Raw genomic sequence first — 14,840 nt, forward strand, 5'->3', positions numbered from 1 at the left:
GTGCTTACCTTTAGATGAGCCCACAAACCGAGAGAAACTCCGCGATGAAGCTGCAACTCTTTCCAAACACAGGAAACAGATCAGGGAGCAGAGACCCACGTGGCTCACGCTGACAGCAGCTACGATCCAGGAGACAAGGGTGGGCAGATCGATGCAGATATCGATCCAAACGTTGGTACTACTGTAGTCTCTTTGAATTAAAAAGCAGCTCTCTTGTGTACCTCTGTCACTACCCAATCCGTACCGGAAACCGAATCGGTACCCCGCATGCGCGAAAGGTGTCTACTTCCGGTCAAAGCGTTTTACGATAGTTACGGGTCAGAGTATCTGTTAAGAATAATAAGGATCTCTTAAAATGTTTCCAATAATGAAACATTTCAATACAATGTAGACAAAAACGAAAAATTTAAAGATAGTTACGGATCAGGACTCCCCGATCCCTACCGCTCATGCGCAAGGGTTTTCTTCTTCCTCTGTTTGTTTATTGGCAGTTCACTCCCCAGTGTACGAGGACACTGCCACCTGCTGACCGAGCGAATGAACCCTATTGTAAACTGAATTAGCGTCATTACAAACGTGTGTTAAACTTGATTTAGTGATAGTCGAGTGTGTTTATGCTTGTCTGTGTGGAGAGGATTGTTGGAATAGTGATGATGATGTCCACTATCACTGTCAGTTGCCAGTAAACACTTCATCTGGCTGCTGAATCTTCACGTGACATATTACAAAGTCTGTATTATTAACTCTGTAATTAGGCGCCATTCTTCTTATTTTACGGCGCTGTTGTTCAATCGGGGAACGCTCTCGGTTGAGGAGAAAAGCATGAATTTGTTTGTATACGGATTATTTATTTTGTTTAAATGTCCCGATAGTCGAAAAGGAGGCAGAACTGTTGAGAAATGCTATGAGCTAACTGGGTGATAACCGTATCATTGAAATATATAGACGAGACGACGAGGCTCCAGTTACAGCAATGCAAGTAAACAAACAATAAATATAAGAAGAGTAAGAAAATAAATATACACTTTAGGACAAGGGGTAAAAGGATCAATAACAATTTAAAATTTATATTTTGATGATTTAAAGTCTCACACACAACCCGTCAAAAGGGGAGGGAGACCTGCTGCTTCCAAATAGAGCACATTTCATTCATAATGTTGTCAATCCAAGCCCATCATGTATTCATGATTTGAATCGTGGGTTGTACAAAATCCCAGAAAAAAAACTATTAACTAAGGTGTAGGTCTATTAGGTTATGTTGTGGTGATTCTCGGGTTGAGGGATGGGTGTTCATACTGGAGTGCAAAATTAAATGCTAATGGAAGATGGACAAGAAAAGTTCAAAGCCATCAGGTGCTCAGTTTAGAAAAAGAGAAAAGAAGAGGAGGACAAACGAGCAAAAGATACAGGTAAGCAAATGTGTCATTGGATAATGGCACGTCATGTATCCTGAAATAATCAGAATACTTTATTAATCCCTAAGTAAATTATGTGGGTTACAGTTGCTCCAAGAAGAAAAAAAAAATAGTAACAGTAACAGACTAAACTCCAAACAATACATTATGTTACAGATTTGACAAATTTAAGAAATAGCACTAATATACTCGCCCAGGGCAACAAACAGACTACGACCGCCCCTGCATATTAGTATATTCTGAAGTAATTTGTTTCCCCAAATACCTCAGACCATTCACGGACCATCGAAATTGTTTAAATATACTATGAGGGCAGTGTCCTGACATAGGCATTGCATATATCCCAATTAACATGATACCCTGAAAGCGATGTAAAACTTTCTATACATTGTAATAGGGATGGAATAGACTTCCCAGGCTGCGTCATAAGTAACAACATATCATCTGCATTTTGTAGATGTTTATGTTGATTTTACCCATCGAAATCCCAAATATGTTTACGTTATTTCTTCGTTTTTGTGCAAAAGGCTCTATAGCAATTACAAACAGCCTGGGGCAAAGGGGACAGAAGAGATTAGATATAAATCCGTTTGTCAATACGTGTGCTGAAGGCGAATCATATAATGTTTTTATCCACCTAATAAAATTGTCACTAAAACCAAATTTTTCTTATGTCTTAAACAGATCTTCCCACTCGACACAATCAAAGGCTTTAGAAGCATCCAGCGATAAGGCTACGTAATTTGGTAAATTGACCAGCCGCCTAATATTATCTGAACCATACCGGTTCAGAACAAAACCAGATTGCGCTGCATGTATCTTTGTATGCAAAGGTATGGGACAGTAACCGCTTGGGTCTAGAGGATCTTTCACAGTTTTAGGGATAAAGGTTATAAGTCCAGAGTGCATTAACTGAGGTAATGAACCCACTTTAAACGCCTCATTATAAACATCGAACAGCATGGGGACTCAACATATCCTCCAATGCTCTATAGAAATCCAACGGTAACCCGTCTAATCCTGGAGCCTTATTAAGTGACATGCTGTTAATTGCGTGGGTAATCTCCTACTGTAATTGGAGCCTCTGTAATCTGCTAATCAGTAATAGAAAGCAGTGGCAGATTTAGATCAGTAAAGAATGCTTCAAATTCCTGTTCATCTAAACTACCTTGTGTAGAGTAAAGATTGTTGTAAAAGGCCCTGAATCCATCATTTATCTGTCTGGTAGAAGTTGAAATAATCCGTTTCGATTGTCGTGTACCTGGGATGTGCTTCATACTGCCTTTTTAAGACCATATGCTAATAAATGGCTCGGCTTTTCTCCCATTTCCCAATATGCTTTATTTATACGAAATAAAGAATATTTTGTCTTTTTGTTATACAGGCCATTCAACTTATATTTAACATTATCAATTTTATTCAACTCCGTCTTTTGTATGAAAATGTACTGCCTCAAGAACCATTAACTCTGCCTCCAGGTCTTTAATTAAGGCCACATTTAAATGCCACCTGCAGCTTCGAGGTGTCTCCAAAATATTTCAAAGAAATAGGAAAAATTGGCACATGTTCTGAGATTACTATATTACCAATACTTGAATTTACAGAATTATTCGCTAAGGCTTCCGATATAAGAAAGTAGTCAATTCCAGTATAAACGTTATGAGGAGGAGAGTAGAAAGAATACTCACATTTCCTTCCTTTCTTTTTTTTTGCCCCGTCTCTGTCCTGCCAGGCCCTCATTGGCCTTTCACGGCCAAAAGGGAGCCCTGATTAATTGCAGTACCCTGTGATCTGTCAGGGCATGTGTCCAATTAGGGATGAGGAGGAGGGAGAGGAGTCTCTCTGGGACAATTCAACAAAAAGTACAGTAAAAGCATGCAATAAAACCATAAGAACAAAACACTGTACATTATTAAAAGATGAAAAATGATAAAACACAGCAACCCGTGCAAGAATGATTAAAACATAAAGTTACACCCATCTATTCCATCCTGTGACCTGACACTACTTCATGAAAGCAAAAATCTAAAATAAAGATAAAACACTTGCAGTATTAAATACAAAAACAACTATTGTTCCTTTATTCACACGCCTGATTCAGAATTATTTTCACACCAGATATCTTTCCTGACTGAACCTAAAAGCAGTATTAAAAAGAAAACTGCATCACAGATGATTTAGAAAGACTGCTTTAGAGGTTAGTCACAGCTGAAGCTTCCTGCGATCAAATGGCTGCTGGCAAAGATGCATGTTGTGCTGCGGTTCGTGTTTCTGTGGAGCTGAAATGCATCAAGTGCCTTAGAAGCACAGAGATACTTGTTTAAATGTTTAATGCAAGTAAACCCACAATGTCTTATAATAGCACTGACATGACAGGATACTGTGTCTATCCTTTCTACTCCAACATTTAGTAACTAAAACTATTTTGTAATTAAAACCTTACCCACCAGGGGGCAGCGTTGTACCAGAAAGTTTTACTTTGGTTGCCAACCCTGCAATAATAAGAAAAGCAGCACATGTTCTGTACTGATTACATAAGCATTATATGCTCTCGAACACACCTTTAAGGTTAACTCTACCCAGGGGTGCCATGAGGAATTTGAGGGCCCATAGAAAAAAATATCACTTTGGATTATGTAAAACTTTCTGTACACTTTGCATCCAGATAAAATCAGGGCACTGAAAAAGAACCTTTGAACAAAAGTTTAGAATTCTTGGAACTGAGTTTAATACACAGAATCATATGAACAGCAAGAAAATACATACAGAGTATAGCGAGACATTTACATGGCAGCAAGCAAAGCAAACCCTGTGGTGAAATGCATTTAAGCACAAACAGCAGAGAACCACAACATGACCGACACAAAAAATAGCAACCTGGGGAATATCAACCTCCTCCTGCCGTTGGGTACCCTTTCATCCTTTGTTCTCTCAAGGTCGATATGAAGTTTTTACCTCATAAGTAAAGTTTCAAATTCAAAAATGTCCTATAAACCCAATTATCAATGTGATATGCTCATCAATATTTTCCATCAGTTGTTAATCATACTTGTGCTTTGCTTCTTTTAATCTTACACTTATGTTCCATAACTGTCTTTTTTCCACTAACTTTATGGCACTATTTCATAACTTTCTGAGTGCCAGTCCGAGAATCCATTATTTTTAATTCTGTCCCTTTGTCAGTTTTATGGCCAAAGTGAGTCTGCAAAACGGCATTTGACAGTTAATCATTTTGACCATTTTTTAAGTGTGTGTGCCAGAAGTAGACTACTATCTATGATAAGAAAATGGTTTTCTCGCTTTCTGGCAGCTGAGGCAAGAAAAACAATCCCAGATGCATCCCCCGCAGGCCAGGTTTCTTTACCAAATAGGCTTTGGAAACACTGAACACAACATGAGGCAATACAGATGAACAGAGAGAAAGAAAAAGTTGAATTAGTTCCATGTTTGCACTTATCATTGTTGGCCATAGCACAATCAAAGGTTACTCATTGATCCCAATTATCTCATGTTATTGATCAACATGTGTTCATACAATAAGTCGTGCAAACACCATTAATATAATTGTAGATAATATTTGACCTAAATATGTTGGTCTTGTGATTTTAAACATGTAGGTTAGATGCTTTTCACAGTGATTCCATCATATAAACACTTCAGAGTGAGTGTGTGTGTGTGTGTGTTGTATACGAGTAAATATGATTGCGTAGTATATCTGTGAGTATGTCCAGTCCAGTATATACATGTTACAAAAAAAACAAACAAACTAAAAGTTCATACCATTCCTTCCCGCTGTAAATAACACTGTTTTATTCAGGAAAAACCCAAACGTTTGCATTTTTTAAAAAAAATCATCACTCTGTTTTTACGTGGCCTATCATTTTAAAAACTGGTATAAAGTTTGAGTCCACACTTTCAACCTAAGTTGAAATAGAGACTCTGGGTCGCTGCACCTTTGTTGTTGCATCTTAAACTGGGCATGTGATTTTGACACGCCGACACGTCCGTCGACCCCTGGGGGTTAAAATGTAACTACTGGAACATTTTCATTCACAGTTGCCTCATCAGATTTTTACAGGAGATTTCACCTGAACTCTGTGGAGCCTGATCTCAAGAGTTTAAAGTCTGACACTGAAACCAGAAGAGGATCTTTCTGTCTCTTCAGATTCACTGTGATGGGAGTGATTTCAGCCCTGAGTGATCACGCTGATGTTTGCACAGAGCAGATAATGAAGTGAATGTTTTGGCACATTGGTAACAGTGAAACAGTTTATTAGTAACGTGGGATTGTTTGTGTTTGGAGTATGAACTGAGATTCCTGAAGCTCTTGTCACACTGGTCACAGCTGTAGTTTCCTTCCATGTGTGTACGTTCATGCTTGTTACGATGACCTGATCGTGAGAAGCTTTTGTCACAGTGTCTGCACTTGTATGGTTTCTCTCCTGTGTGGACTCGTTTGTGTGTTTTAAGCTGACTTGAAGTAGTGAAGGATGACCCACACTGATCACAGAGGTGCTTTTTCACCCCACTGTGAATCAGTTCATGTGTTTTTAAGTCACCTGATGTGGTGAAGCTTCTCCCACATTCTTTGCAGTATTTCAGTTTGTCTCCAGTGTGTTTACGTTGATGTTTTTTTAGGGAGACTTGCCAATTGAAAGTTTTTCCACAAAGGTCACAACGAAAGTCTTTCCCACCACCACAGCGATGACAGGGTTGAGAACTGGATCCATCTGTGTTGCTCTGCTTCTGAACAAAGACACAAACACAGTGTAAGTCAGTCCTTCAACATTTTTATCCTGAATGTCGCCTGAAATAAAGAGCATCTCTGCAGACGTCCAATTACATTTGACTGTTTCAGTTAACACACTCAGTTTACTGGGCTGCAATAACTACAATACTACCACCATAATACTACAGTAATACTTATTTCATGTTACAATAACATCTGACTTACTACCATAAAAATATTTGAAGGGTACCAACACAGTACTAAATTACTAATGTAACACTCCAACAATACTAATTTAATACTGCATTAATAACACTGTAACTGTGCAGTTAAAACACTCAGCTGACCAAGACAAGAAAAACACTACTACCCCCATGACACTGCAATTATAATACTAAATGAGTATTTTAACACTAATGTCTGAAAGTACTAAAGTTATGAGGAAGCAATGACACTAATGCTAAAATACTACAATACCATTACGCAACAATACAACTTTATAAACCATTTATGCAGAAATAATATCACTGCCTGAACATTAAATAACAGAATCATATCAGTGTTCAGCACATTTCGTTTTTCACAATAGTGTAAACAAAAATCATAATTGAAATGAAAATCTGAATAATCACTCAGAGCTGCTTTTCCATGCAGTAGAATTGCTAACATGCTAACACAGTTTAATGAGCAGAGTTGTTCCAAACAGTCAGGCTAAAATGACAAAATACAAATATAAATACATACCTCACAGTAGCTGCACTTGTAGAGTCTCTTTCTGTTGTGGATCTGTTGGTGTAGTTTCAGGTAATATGGAGTTTTAAAAGTCTTTTCACACAGGTCACATTTACAAGGTCTCTCCTCAGTGTGGGTAAACATGTGGCGTTGTAAGTGTATGTCTTTAGCAAAGTGTTTGCCACACTGACCACAGCAGTACACATCTTCTCTGGTGTGAATGCGTAGATGTTCATTTCGGCTTCCACTCTGGCTGAAAGTTTTTCCACAGATGTCACAGCTGTATGCCTTAATTCCAGAGTGGGTAACTAGATGCCTCTGTAAGCCGTTACTGCGATTAAAAGCTCTGCCACACTGATCACAGCTGTACGCTTTAACTCCACTGTGGATGAGTTGGTGTGTTTTTAGGGAACCCAAGGAAAAAGACTTTCCACACAAGTCACAGCTGAACGGTCTCTCTCCAGTGTGGATGACCTGATGCTGTTTTAGTGAAGCCTTAAAAGTAAAACCCATCCCACACTCGTCACAGGTGTGTTTTTTCTCTCCTTTCTTCTGTGAGGTTTGTCGGCCTCCTGAGAGCGCTGACTTCTCGCTCCATGTTGGTCCTGCAGTGACAGAGATACAAACAGAGGCAGTGAGTGAAATGCAGTCGTGGAACAAACTCAACCTTCAAACTCCCTCCATTAACACTAGTTTTAAACCTGAAGGTGGAGTGTGGCACCAAACACCTTAAAGGTCTCTTATCCCCACCTGCTGGTAGTTCTAACACATTACATCCAAACTCATGTTAAAAATGACTGTTCAAAAACTCTAAGGCTATGTTCACACTGCAAGTCTTAATGCTCAATTCCGATGTTTTGATCAAATCTAATTTTTTTTGTCTGGTTGTTTACACTACAAATAAAATGTGACAGCAAACGTGCTCTAGTGTGAATGGTACACGGCCCTCAAATGGGCCGACATGCGCAAAAGAAGACGTCACACACAACACGCTCCGTTTAGACCCAGACCAGTATTGTTTGACTGATGGCCCTTAATGTAAAGACTTGTTTTGGACTTTACGTTTCCCAATTTTGCTTTAAGTCATAAAGTTATTTTGTTATTTACATATGGCCTATTAATTATCCTTATTGAAGCCCCTCTCTAAAACAGCAAAGGATAGCTGCAGATTTCTGTCAGAAGCTGCAGATTACACAGTATAAACAAAATGTTCACGTTGTCTTCCCAGCAGTTTCACTAACATTTACACTGAATGGCCAGGAAGCGTTCGCGATGTCTTCTCGGGCGCTTCTCTGGCATTGAGAATCGGCGTCTGTCTCGTGTCAGTGACGTAAAAGACGGATTTAATGCGACATGACCGTTCAAACAGCAGTTGCTTTCTACAACATCAGATATGTATCGGATTCAGTACCACATACGAAAGTGACCCAGATTGGACTTAAAAATATCGGATTTGTGCCGTTCACACTGTCATACCATGATCGGATATGGGTCGCATAGGGCCAAAAAAATTCAGATTTGATGCGCTTTCGCCTGCAGTGTGAACGTAGCTTAAACCCATGTCCATCTCTCCTGCTTGTACACAAATATTAATGCCAGCATACTAACACACTCAGAATAGTAATAAATGTTTAGCAGCTCTATACTTTTTTATATTTCCTCTTTCCTATAATAAATATGTATAATTTTCTAATTTATTCCATTATAATAGAGAGTTTGCAGCTGTGAGATTCCAACTGTGCTTCCCTTGCAAAAGTTAAAACCGATCGATCTCCGTTTGTCTCCCTTTGTTCACGGAATAAGTCTCTGAGTCAGCAAGGGCTGCTAGCGAAAACCTAACAATTGTGAGCTGTGACTCCTTTCCCCACATTGACAAAACTGCAAAACACTTAGCTGTGTCTCTAATAAAAACTCTGTAACAAACAACAAAGTTATTTGCACCCATTTACTTTTTACCCTTTTTTAAAAAAATAACCATTTCAAACTATTTACAGAACAATCATGCCACACAAATTATTTCTGCCACTCCAAAAATAATTTCTGTCCACTATAAAGGAAACATCACAGCCTGATACCTGCAGGTCTGACAGCAGCAGGTGTGTCACTCCTGTTTCTACCTGGAGACAGCAGTCGCCTCATTGTTCTGTCACACAACACAAAACTATCCACAACACTACACACTAACTACACAAGGCAACACATTAACTACACACTCCAAACACGCTAAACGTCACAAATCTCTCACGACTCAAAACTCGCTCTCTCTCTTTTTCTGCTGCCCCTCTCTCTCTCTCTCTCTCTGTCACTCTTAAAACTTCCCTTTTTTTTTGTTTGGTTTTTTGCTCATAAGCAGAGAGGTCTCGCTGCGCTGTCCTTAGAGAGTAAACATGACGAAACTATTCAGGAAAAAACGGCGCGTATATATTGTTTATAATGACTCTGGTTTTACGTGGCCTATCAACACAATTTAAAAACTGGTATATATCACCTTGTTGCTTTGTCTTTAAGTGGTCATGTGATTGGCTTACCACGACTACTTTATTCCTCCTCAGTCAAACACTAAGCACTCATGCGGTTGTTACTTGTAATGCCGTTATTACCATCACTGTTCCTCAAAGCATTTCAACACAGTCCTCTTTGGTGACATCTGCTGGCCAAAAATATGAAGAACAGCTTGAATCTACAAATTATAATGAAGAGCTCCATTATAATTGCTCACTCTACAGAGCTCAGCTGGCAATAATGATAATAATAATGTACTTCCACAACATGTCTTTTATCCTGTCTTCCCTGTTTCACCCCAGCCGGTCAGAACAGATGAAACTGTGATATTTTCCTCACCTCCTGTGTTGAGCTCATTGTTTCCTCTGTAGTGACTCAGCTGAGTCCAGATGGCTGAAAATGTTCCTCTGCTGCTCCGTCAGACTCTTCTCCTCCTGCTGATCAGCTGGGACACAAAACAGATCTTTGTTAGGCTCCACACTGCACTGAAGAGTCAAAGTGTCTCATATGTTCATCTGACAACACAAAGTACAAATTTCACTCTGATTGCTTGTAGAAATCTTGTGAGACGTGTTGTGCTGCAAAGTGAGGAAACTCTCTCACTCACTTATACTTCAGGAGGAACTTTGTGACATTGGCTCTAATATTCTAAGCAGCCCTTTACTATGACAGGGCCAGAAAGTCCTATTTGAAGGTTTGGGAGAAGGACCATGTTAAAGGTGGATTGGGGTTTATACACTTTGTTATGATACAGGTAAGGCTGTAAGAGCCTGAGAAGGTGTCCTGAATGAACCTCTAAAACCAGTTTTCAGCTAACGACTCTGCTTCAGTCTGGAAAACAGCAACTACAAGTTTAAAGACTCCATCAACAATTCACACCCAGCAACAGCCTGAACAGCTCCTCCTGTGGTTTCCACAAACAGGGACAGACCTGTTACTCCCCCACCCCACACTTTCAACTCCTTCAGCCCCCCAGTCCCACCACCATAGGGCTGGGCCATATCATACCGTTCACGGTGATACCAGTATAATGTTGAGCAACAATAAGGAAGTGAAACATCACGATAGAATGTGGTTAAAACGCGCATGCGCAGTGCCTTTGTTTTCATACGCACATGGCGGAAAAAGCATGGCAGCGAATGAGAAGAGCGAAAGTGGATCGTTGAATGAAACGGATGAACCAGAACTGGTTTGTAAAAATGCTGCAACTTCAGTGGTGTGGAACTGGTTTAGCTTTCGTCCGTCAGATACACAACAAAGCACTATTTTTGGTAGAGCATGCTAGCGGGCCGTCGTTATTACCGTGTTTTTTGGAAAATACGGCACACTTAAAATCAATCCTTTGATTTTTCTGAAAATCGACAGTGCCCTTATGTATGAATTCTGGTTGTGTTTACTGACCTGGAAACGATTTTATGTACACGGCGCTCGAAAATCTGTCAAATGTTTCAGTACGACTTTGCTAAGCTACGAACCCGCACCGCTTGATGGATTGTCGGAGCATTACAGCTATCGTAGGCAGGAGCCTCGCGGAGTGATACGTACTGTGCTTCAATGTGATATTACCGTATTGTGTGTGTATAACCTCCTTAAGTTTTGTGGATGTTATACATCAGCGGTCTCCAACCTTTTTTGCGCCACGGACCGGTTTATGCCCGACAATATTTTCACGGACCGGCCTTTAAGGTGTCGCGGATAAATACAACAAAATAAAACTAGTACCGGTACCGAAAAAAAAGATTTATTCATAACACACGTGAAAAGACCCAGGAAAACCGAGTTAACGATAAAAACGATAACAAAATAACGCTGAAAACCGATAAAAACCCTGAAAACCATACATTTCACACCTGAGCCTCAACTCTCGCGGCCCGGTACCAAACGACTCACGGACCCGGTACCGGTCCGAGGGTTGGGGACTGCTGTTATACAGGTTATGCTGAGGATATGTCGGCCAGTTTCCACTGGAAATGCCTTTTGGTTAAACTGTCAGCAAGGAATTTGCACTGTTACATTTTTATATAACTTTAATGCACATAAAAAACAGCTGCTTGTTTAAGTGAAAATACATTGATGGGGTTTTTTGCACTAATAAAGTTGTGGAGTTGTAAAGTATTTTGTCTAGTGTCAATTATATCGTTATCGCAAATTTTCAAATGTATATCGTGATAAATATTTTTGGTCATATCGCCCTGCTCTACTCCACCATGTAAACAGACTCTTTAACATACAGACCCCAACAAAGCAGCTGAACCAGACTCAGTGTCTCCATCATAAACCATACAGTGGATCACAACATCAATCAGTTTAAGACGACTGTTGCTGTGAACTTTACCTATAGAAAGAAAACTGAACAGAACATCTGAATTCCCTCGATGCTAAACATTCATTTCAGCCAGATCTACCTGTGCTTTAATGATGGGGCCTCTCAACAGTTTGAACCAGCTTTCCTTCCTGCTTTGACTGCAGCTGTGTTTGACACAGGAAGACATTATTACATTCTTCACACTCTCCTGCACATTAACCACCACAATATATTTTATTCTCTGTGCTTTCAAATATGAACACTGTTTACTTTCATCTCTGTTTCATTAGTTTTTGTTAACATCTTCCTGTGCATCACTTTACAGCAGCCACACTCATTAAAATGAGACTTTGTAGGAGTTCACTTCCTCTCATGTGTTCATCCACAGCAGCTGGACAATAAAGTTTATTGTGACCCTGATACTGCAGCAGATCGCTCTCATCCATTTCCTGTTATCACTTCAAATAGAAACGAGGCTGTAGAGGTTTGGTGCAGGCAGAAAAACAGCTGCAGGGACAATGAAAAGACTTTTCTGCTCCAACTTCTCCCAGCATGCTGAGCTAATGATTAGTTGGTGTTTTTCTCCAAACACTCTCTCACTCTTCTCTCAACGTGTTCACAATAAACTGTGAACAGACACCGAGGAGAGCAGCAGAAGACCTCATTCAGGAGCTAAACTCAACATGAACTGAACTCACAGTAAAGTTAGCTCGGTGCTTACCTTTAGATGAGCCCACAAACCGAGAGAAACTCCGCGATGAAGCTGCAACTCTTTCCAAACACAGGAAACAGATCAGGGAGCAGAGACCCACGTGGTTCACGCTGATCTCAGCTACGATCCAGGAGACAAGGGTGGGCAGATCGATGCAGATATCGATCCAAACGTTGGTACTACTTTAGTCTCTTTGAATGAAAAAGCAGCTCTCTGTGCAAACGCCTCCTCTCGTGGAGCATTCTTACTTTGCTCCGCCCCTTCTTCTTCTTCTTTAAATTGTATTTGTGGTTGTCAAACAACAAAATGGTGAATTACCGCCACCAACTGGTGTGGAGTGTGAACTGGAACGTCGACCAGCAACAATTTACTCTCTTTTAAAAACTGGAATAAGGCCTGATAACTTTCACTTCTTGAGTCCTTTTGCAGTAAATCAATAAGATCCAGTTTCATTTTTATGTTACTGAGGTTTTGGATCAGTTACCTTCTCACAGTGTAATATAACATGTTCTACAGTTTCTTCTTCTCTTTTTTGAATGATTTGAATGGAGGTTATAATCCACCATCACTGAACTGAAATGAGTCTCTAAGTAGGAAGTCATCAGTTCAGTTTTTGATCAATTTGAGTGTATTTTACTGTGCAGGCTGAGTTTGATTCGATGAGTTAGGGTTTCTTATTGGTTATATTAATGTCATTAAATAGTTTTTTATTAGTTTTTTTTATTTTTATTAATGCATGTATGTATTTCCTTTTAAATATAGCACTAATTTACAATGGGAGTTTCCAAGTTGTGTTATTGCTGGGTAAATGTCATTTAGAGCTTTGTAAACATATTCTAATAATATCTTTAACAGGAGTGGCTGATTTTAAAATAGGATTCTTTATGTCTGTGTAATATTTCATTAATCTCTTTTACTCTGTTATTTCTCTCTATACTCAACCTTGTTTTGGTTTTTCCCCTATAAAACACAGTTATACATCAAATATTATAAATCTGACTTTGACAAATATTTAGATCTTCACACATTTCAGGGTCCCAGTGTGGATTGACTGAAGTGTTTGTTTTTATCCCCACAACATCCTAAACATTTTACTGCTATGCATAAACAGAAACAAAAGAAATCTAAAACATGATATATGCATTGCCGTCTTCAGCCTCTAGGGGGCATTTTTGTTCAGGAAGTACATTTTCCTCTGATAAGCAGCTAAAAGCACTTCTCTAACCAAAGACTGTAAACAGAAGACGCGAGAGTTGAGAAACAGTAAAACAGATTCACAGAAGCCACAATGATATTAAACATACAGCACTGACAGTGATGACAGACAACATTACAGGTCAGTTTCAAAAACAATAACACTAATACAGGGTTAAAGGTTATGAAGCTGATGAAAGATTTCATTACCTTTTAAAATACTAGACTTTGCTCAGTTGTATTCAAAACAACAGCTGCAGCAGCAGTACAGGCTGAAATGGGGGAAATGCCATTTCAAATAAGAAGAGAGCAACTGATATTGAATTACTGGGCAAGTTTACAAGGACATGGTCACGATCATCTGACAAAACCTGTTTTCCAACCATGCTGGGAAAAAGAGAAAATGCAATTGAAGAGCTTTGGGTGGACAGTGGGACAGAAAACAGCTGAACTTAATCTGGACAAGATAAACATACGTCAAACAGTACCGTTGCCTACAATACCACCATGGATGCTCCCTGATGCAGTAGTAGATTTCACATTGTTAAACAAAAAGACCAAGGAGAAGGGTGTTATCTTAAATTCACATACAGTGCAGGAATATATTAATCAGTTATCCCCTGTGTAAATCATTTGGAATCCAGTGCCCTGCGAACAAATAAAACAATGCGACGCAGTCCAATTATACCTAGTGTCCACCAATCAAGTACTATTCTAGCAACTGAGTGTTACGATTTATGCTACAAATCTACACTATCACAGTTGCATACAAATTAAAACTACCCGACTACCAATAGTTGGCGAGAGTTGTATTATCTATATCTTTATCTATATATTTCCCTATGCGAGTCTCCCAGGTATGGCCGAGGAAAAAGGACTAGACCATTCAAAGTGTACGATCAAATCATGATGAACCTCACCTCAAGGCCAATCAATTAACTCAAGTCCAATATTCCTACTCAAAATATTGAAACATTATTTTAAGCAGACGTACATACATGGATTCGAGTCTACAGCTCTACATGACTATTACCTCACAGTAAAAAGGGTGAAATTCATTTGTATGCAAATTCTGACTGTGCAGCACCGCGCGTGTATCACACCTCAGTAGTGCAACATGAGCACCTCTTTTGAACGTTGGTATTTAAAAGGATACCAACACAAGATACCTCAATACAAATGTAATTACATACATACAGAAAGAGTAGGTAACAACTCAATCCTCTCTCTCTCCCTCTCTCTTCTCTTCTC

At 39.4% G+C, this 14,840-nt stretch overlaps 2 long non-coding RNA genes across 4 annotated transcripts in view; both read right to left on the reverse strand.

Annotated features, from left to right (window-relative positions):
- The window catches only part of LOC121813175, an 11,223-nt gene extending 3,347 nt beyond the window's left edge, over positions 1-7,876 (reverse strand). The window contains exon 1 of the long non-coding RNA XR_006053554.1: positions 7,544-7,876. This is a non-coding gene — a long non-coding RNA (uncharacterized LOC121813175). The remainder of the gene's footprint in view (positions 1-7,543) is intronic.
- LOC102298869 lies at positions 4,120-10,338 on the reverse strand. 3 transcript variants are annotated; one of them, XR_006053552.1, is made up of 4 exons: positions 9,718-10,338; positions 6,889-7,481; positions 5,336-6,161; positions 4,120-4,343 (listed from the first exon to the last, which is right to left on the reverse strand). It is a non-coding gene; the product is annotated as a zinc finger protein 595 (long non-coding RNA). The 3 variants fall into 3 exon arrangements; XR_006053551.1 differs by having other exon boundaries at positions 4,120-6,161; XR_006053553.1 differs by having other exon boundaries at positions 4,120-6,158; positions 9,718-10,330.
- Positions 10,339-14,840: the final 4,502 nt, after the last annotated feature.

The sequence above is a fragment of the Haplochromis burtoni genome, unplaced genomic scaffold, assembly GCF_018398535.1.
Source record: "Haplochromis burtoni strain Fernald_Lab_line unplaced genomic scaffold, NCSU_Asbu1 Contig_1228, whole genome shotgun sequence".
Lineage (NCBI taxonomy): Eukaryota > Metazoa > Chordata > Actinopteri > Cichliformes > Cichlidae > Haplochromis > Haplochromis burtoni.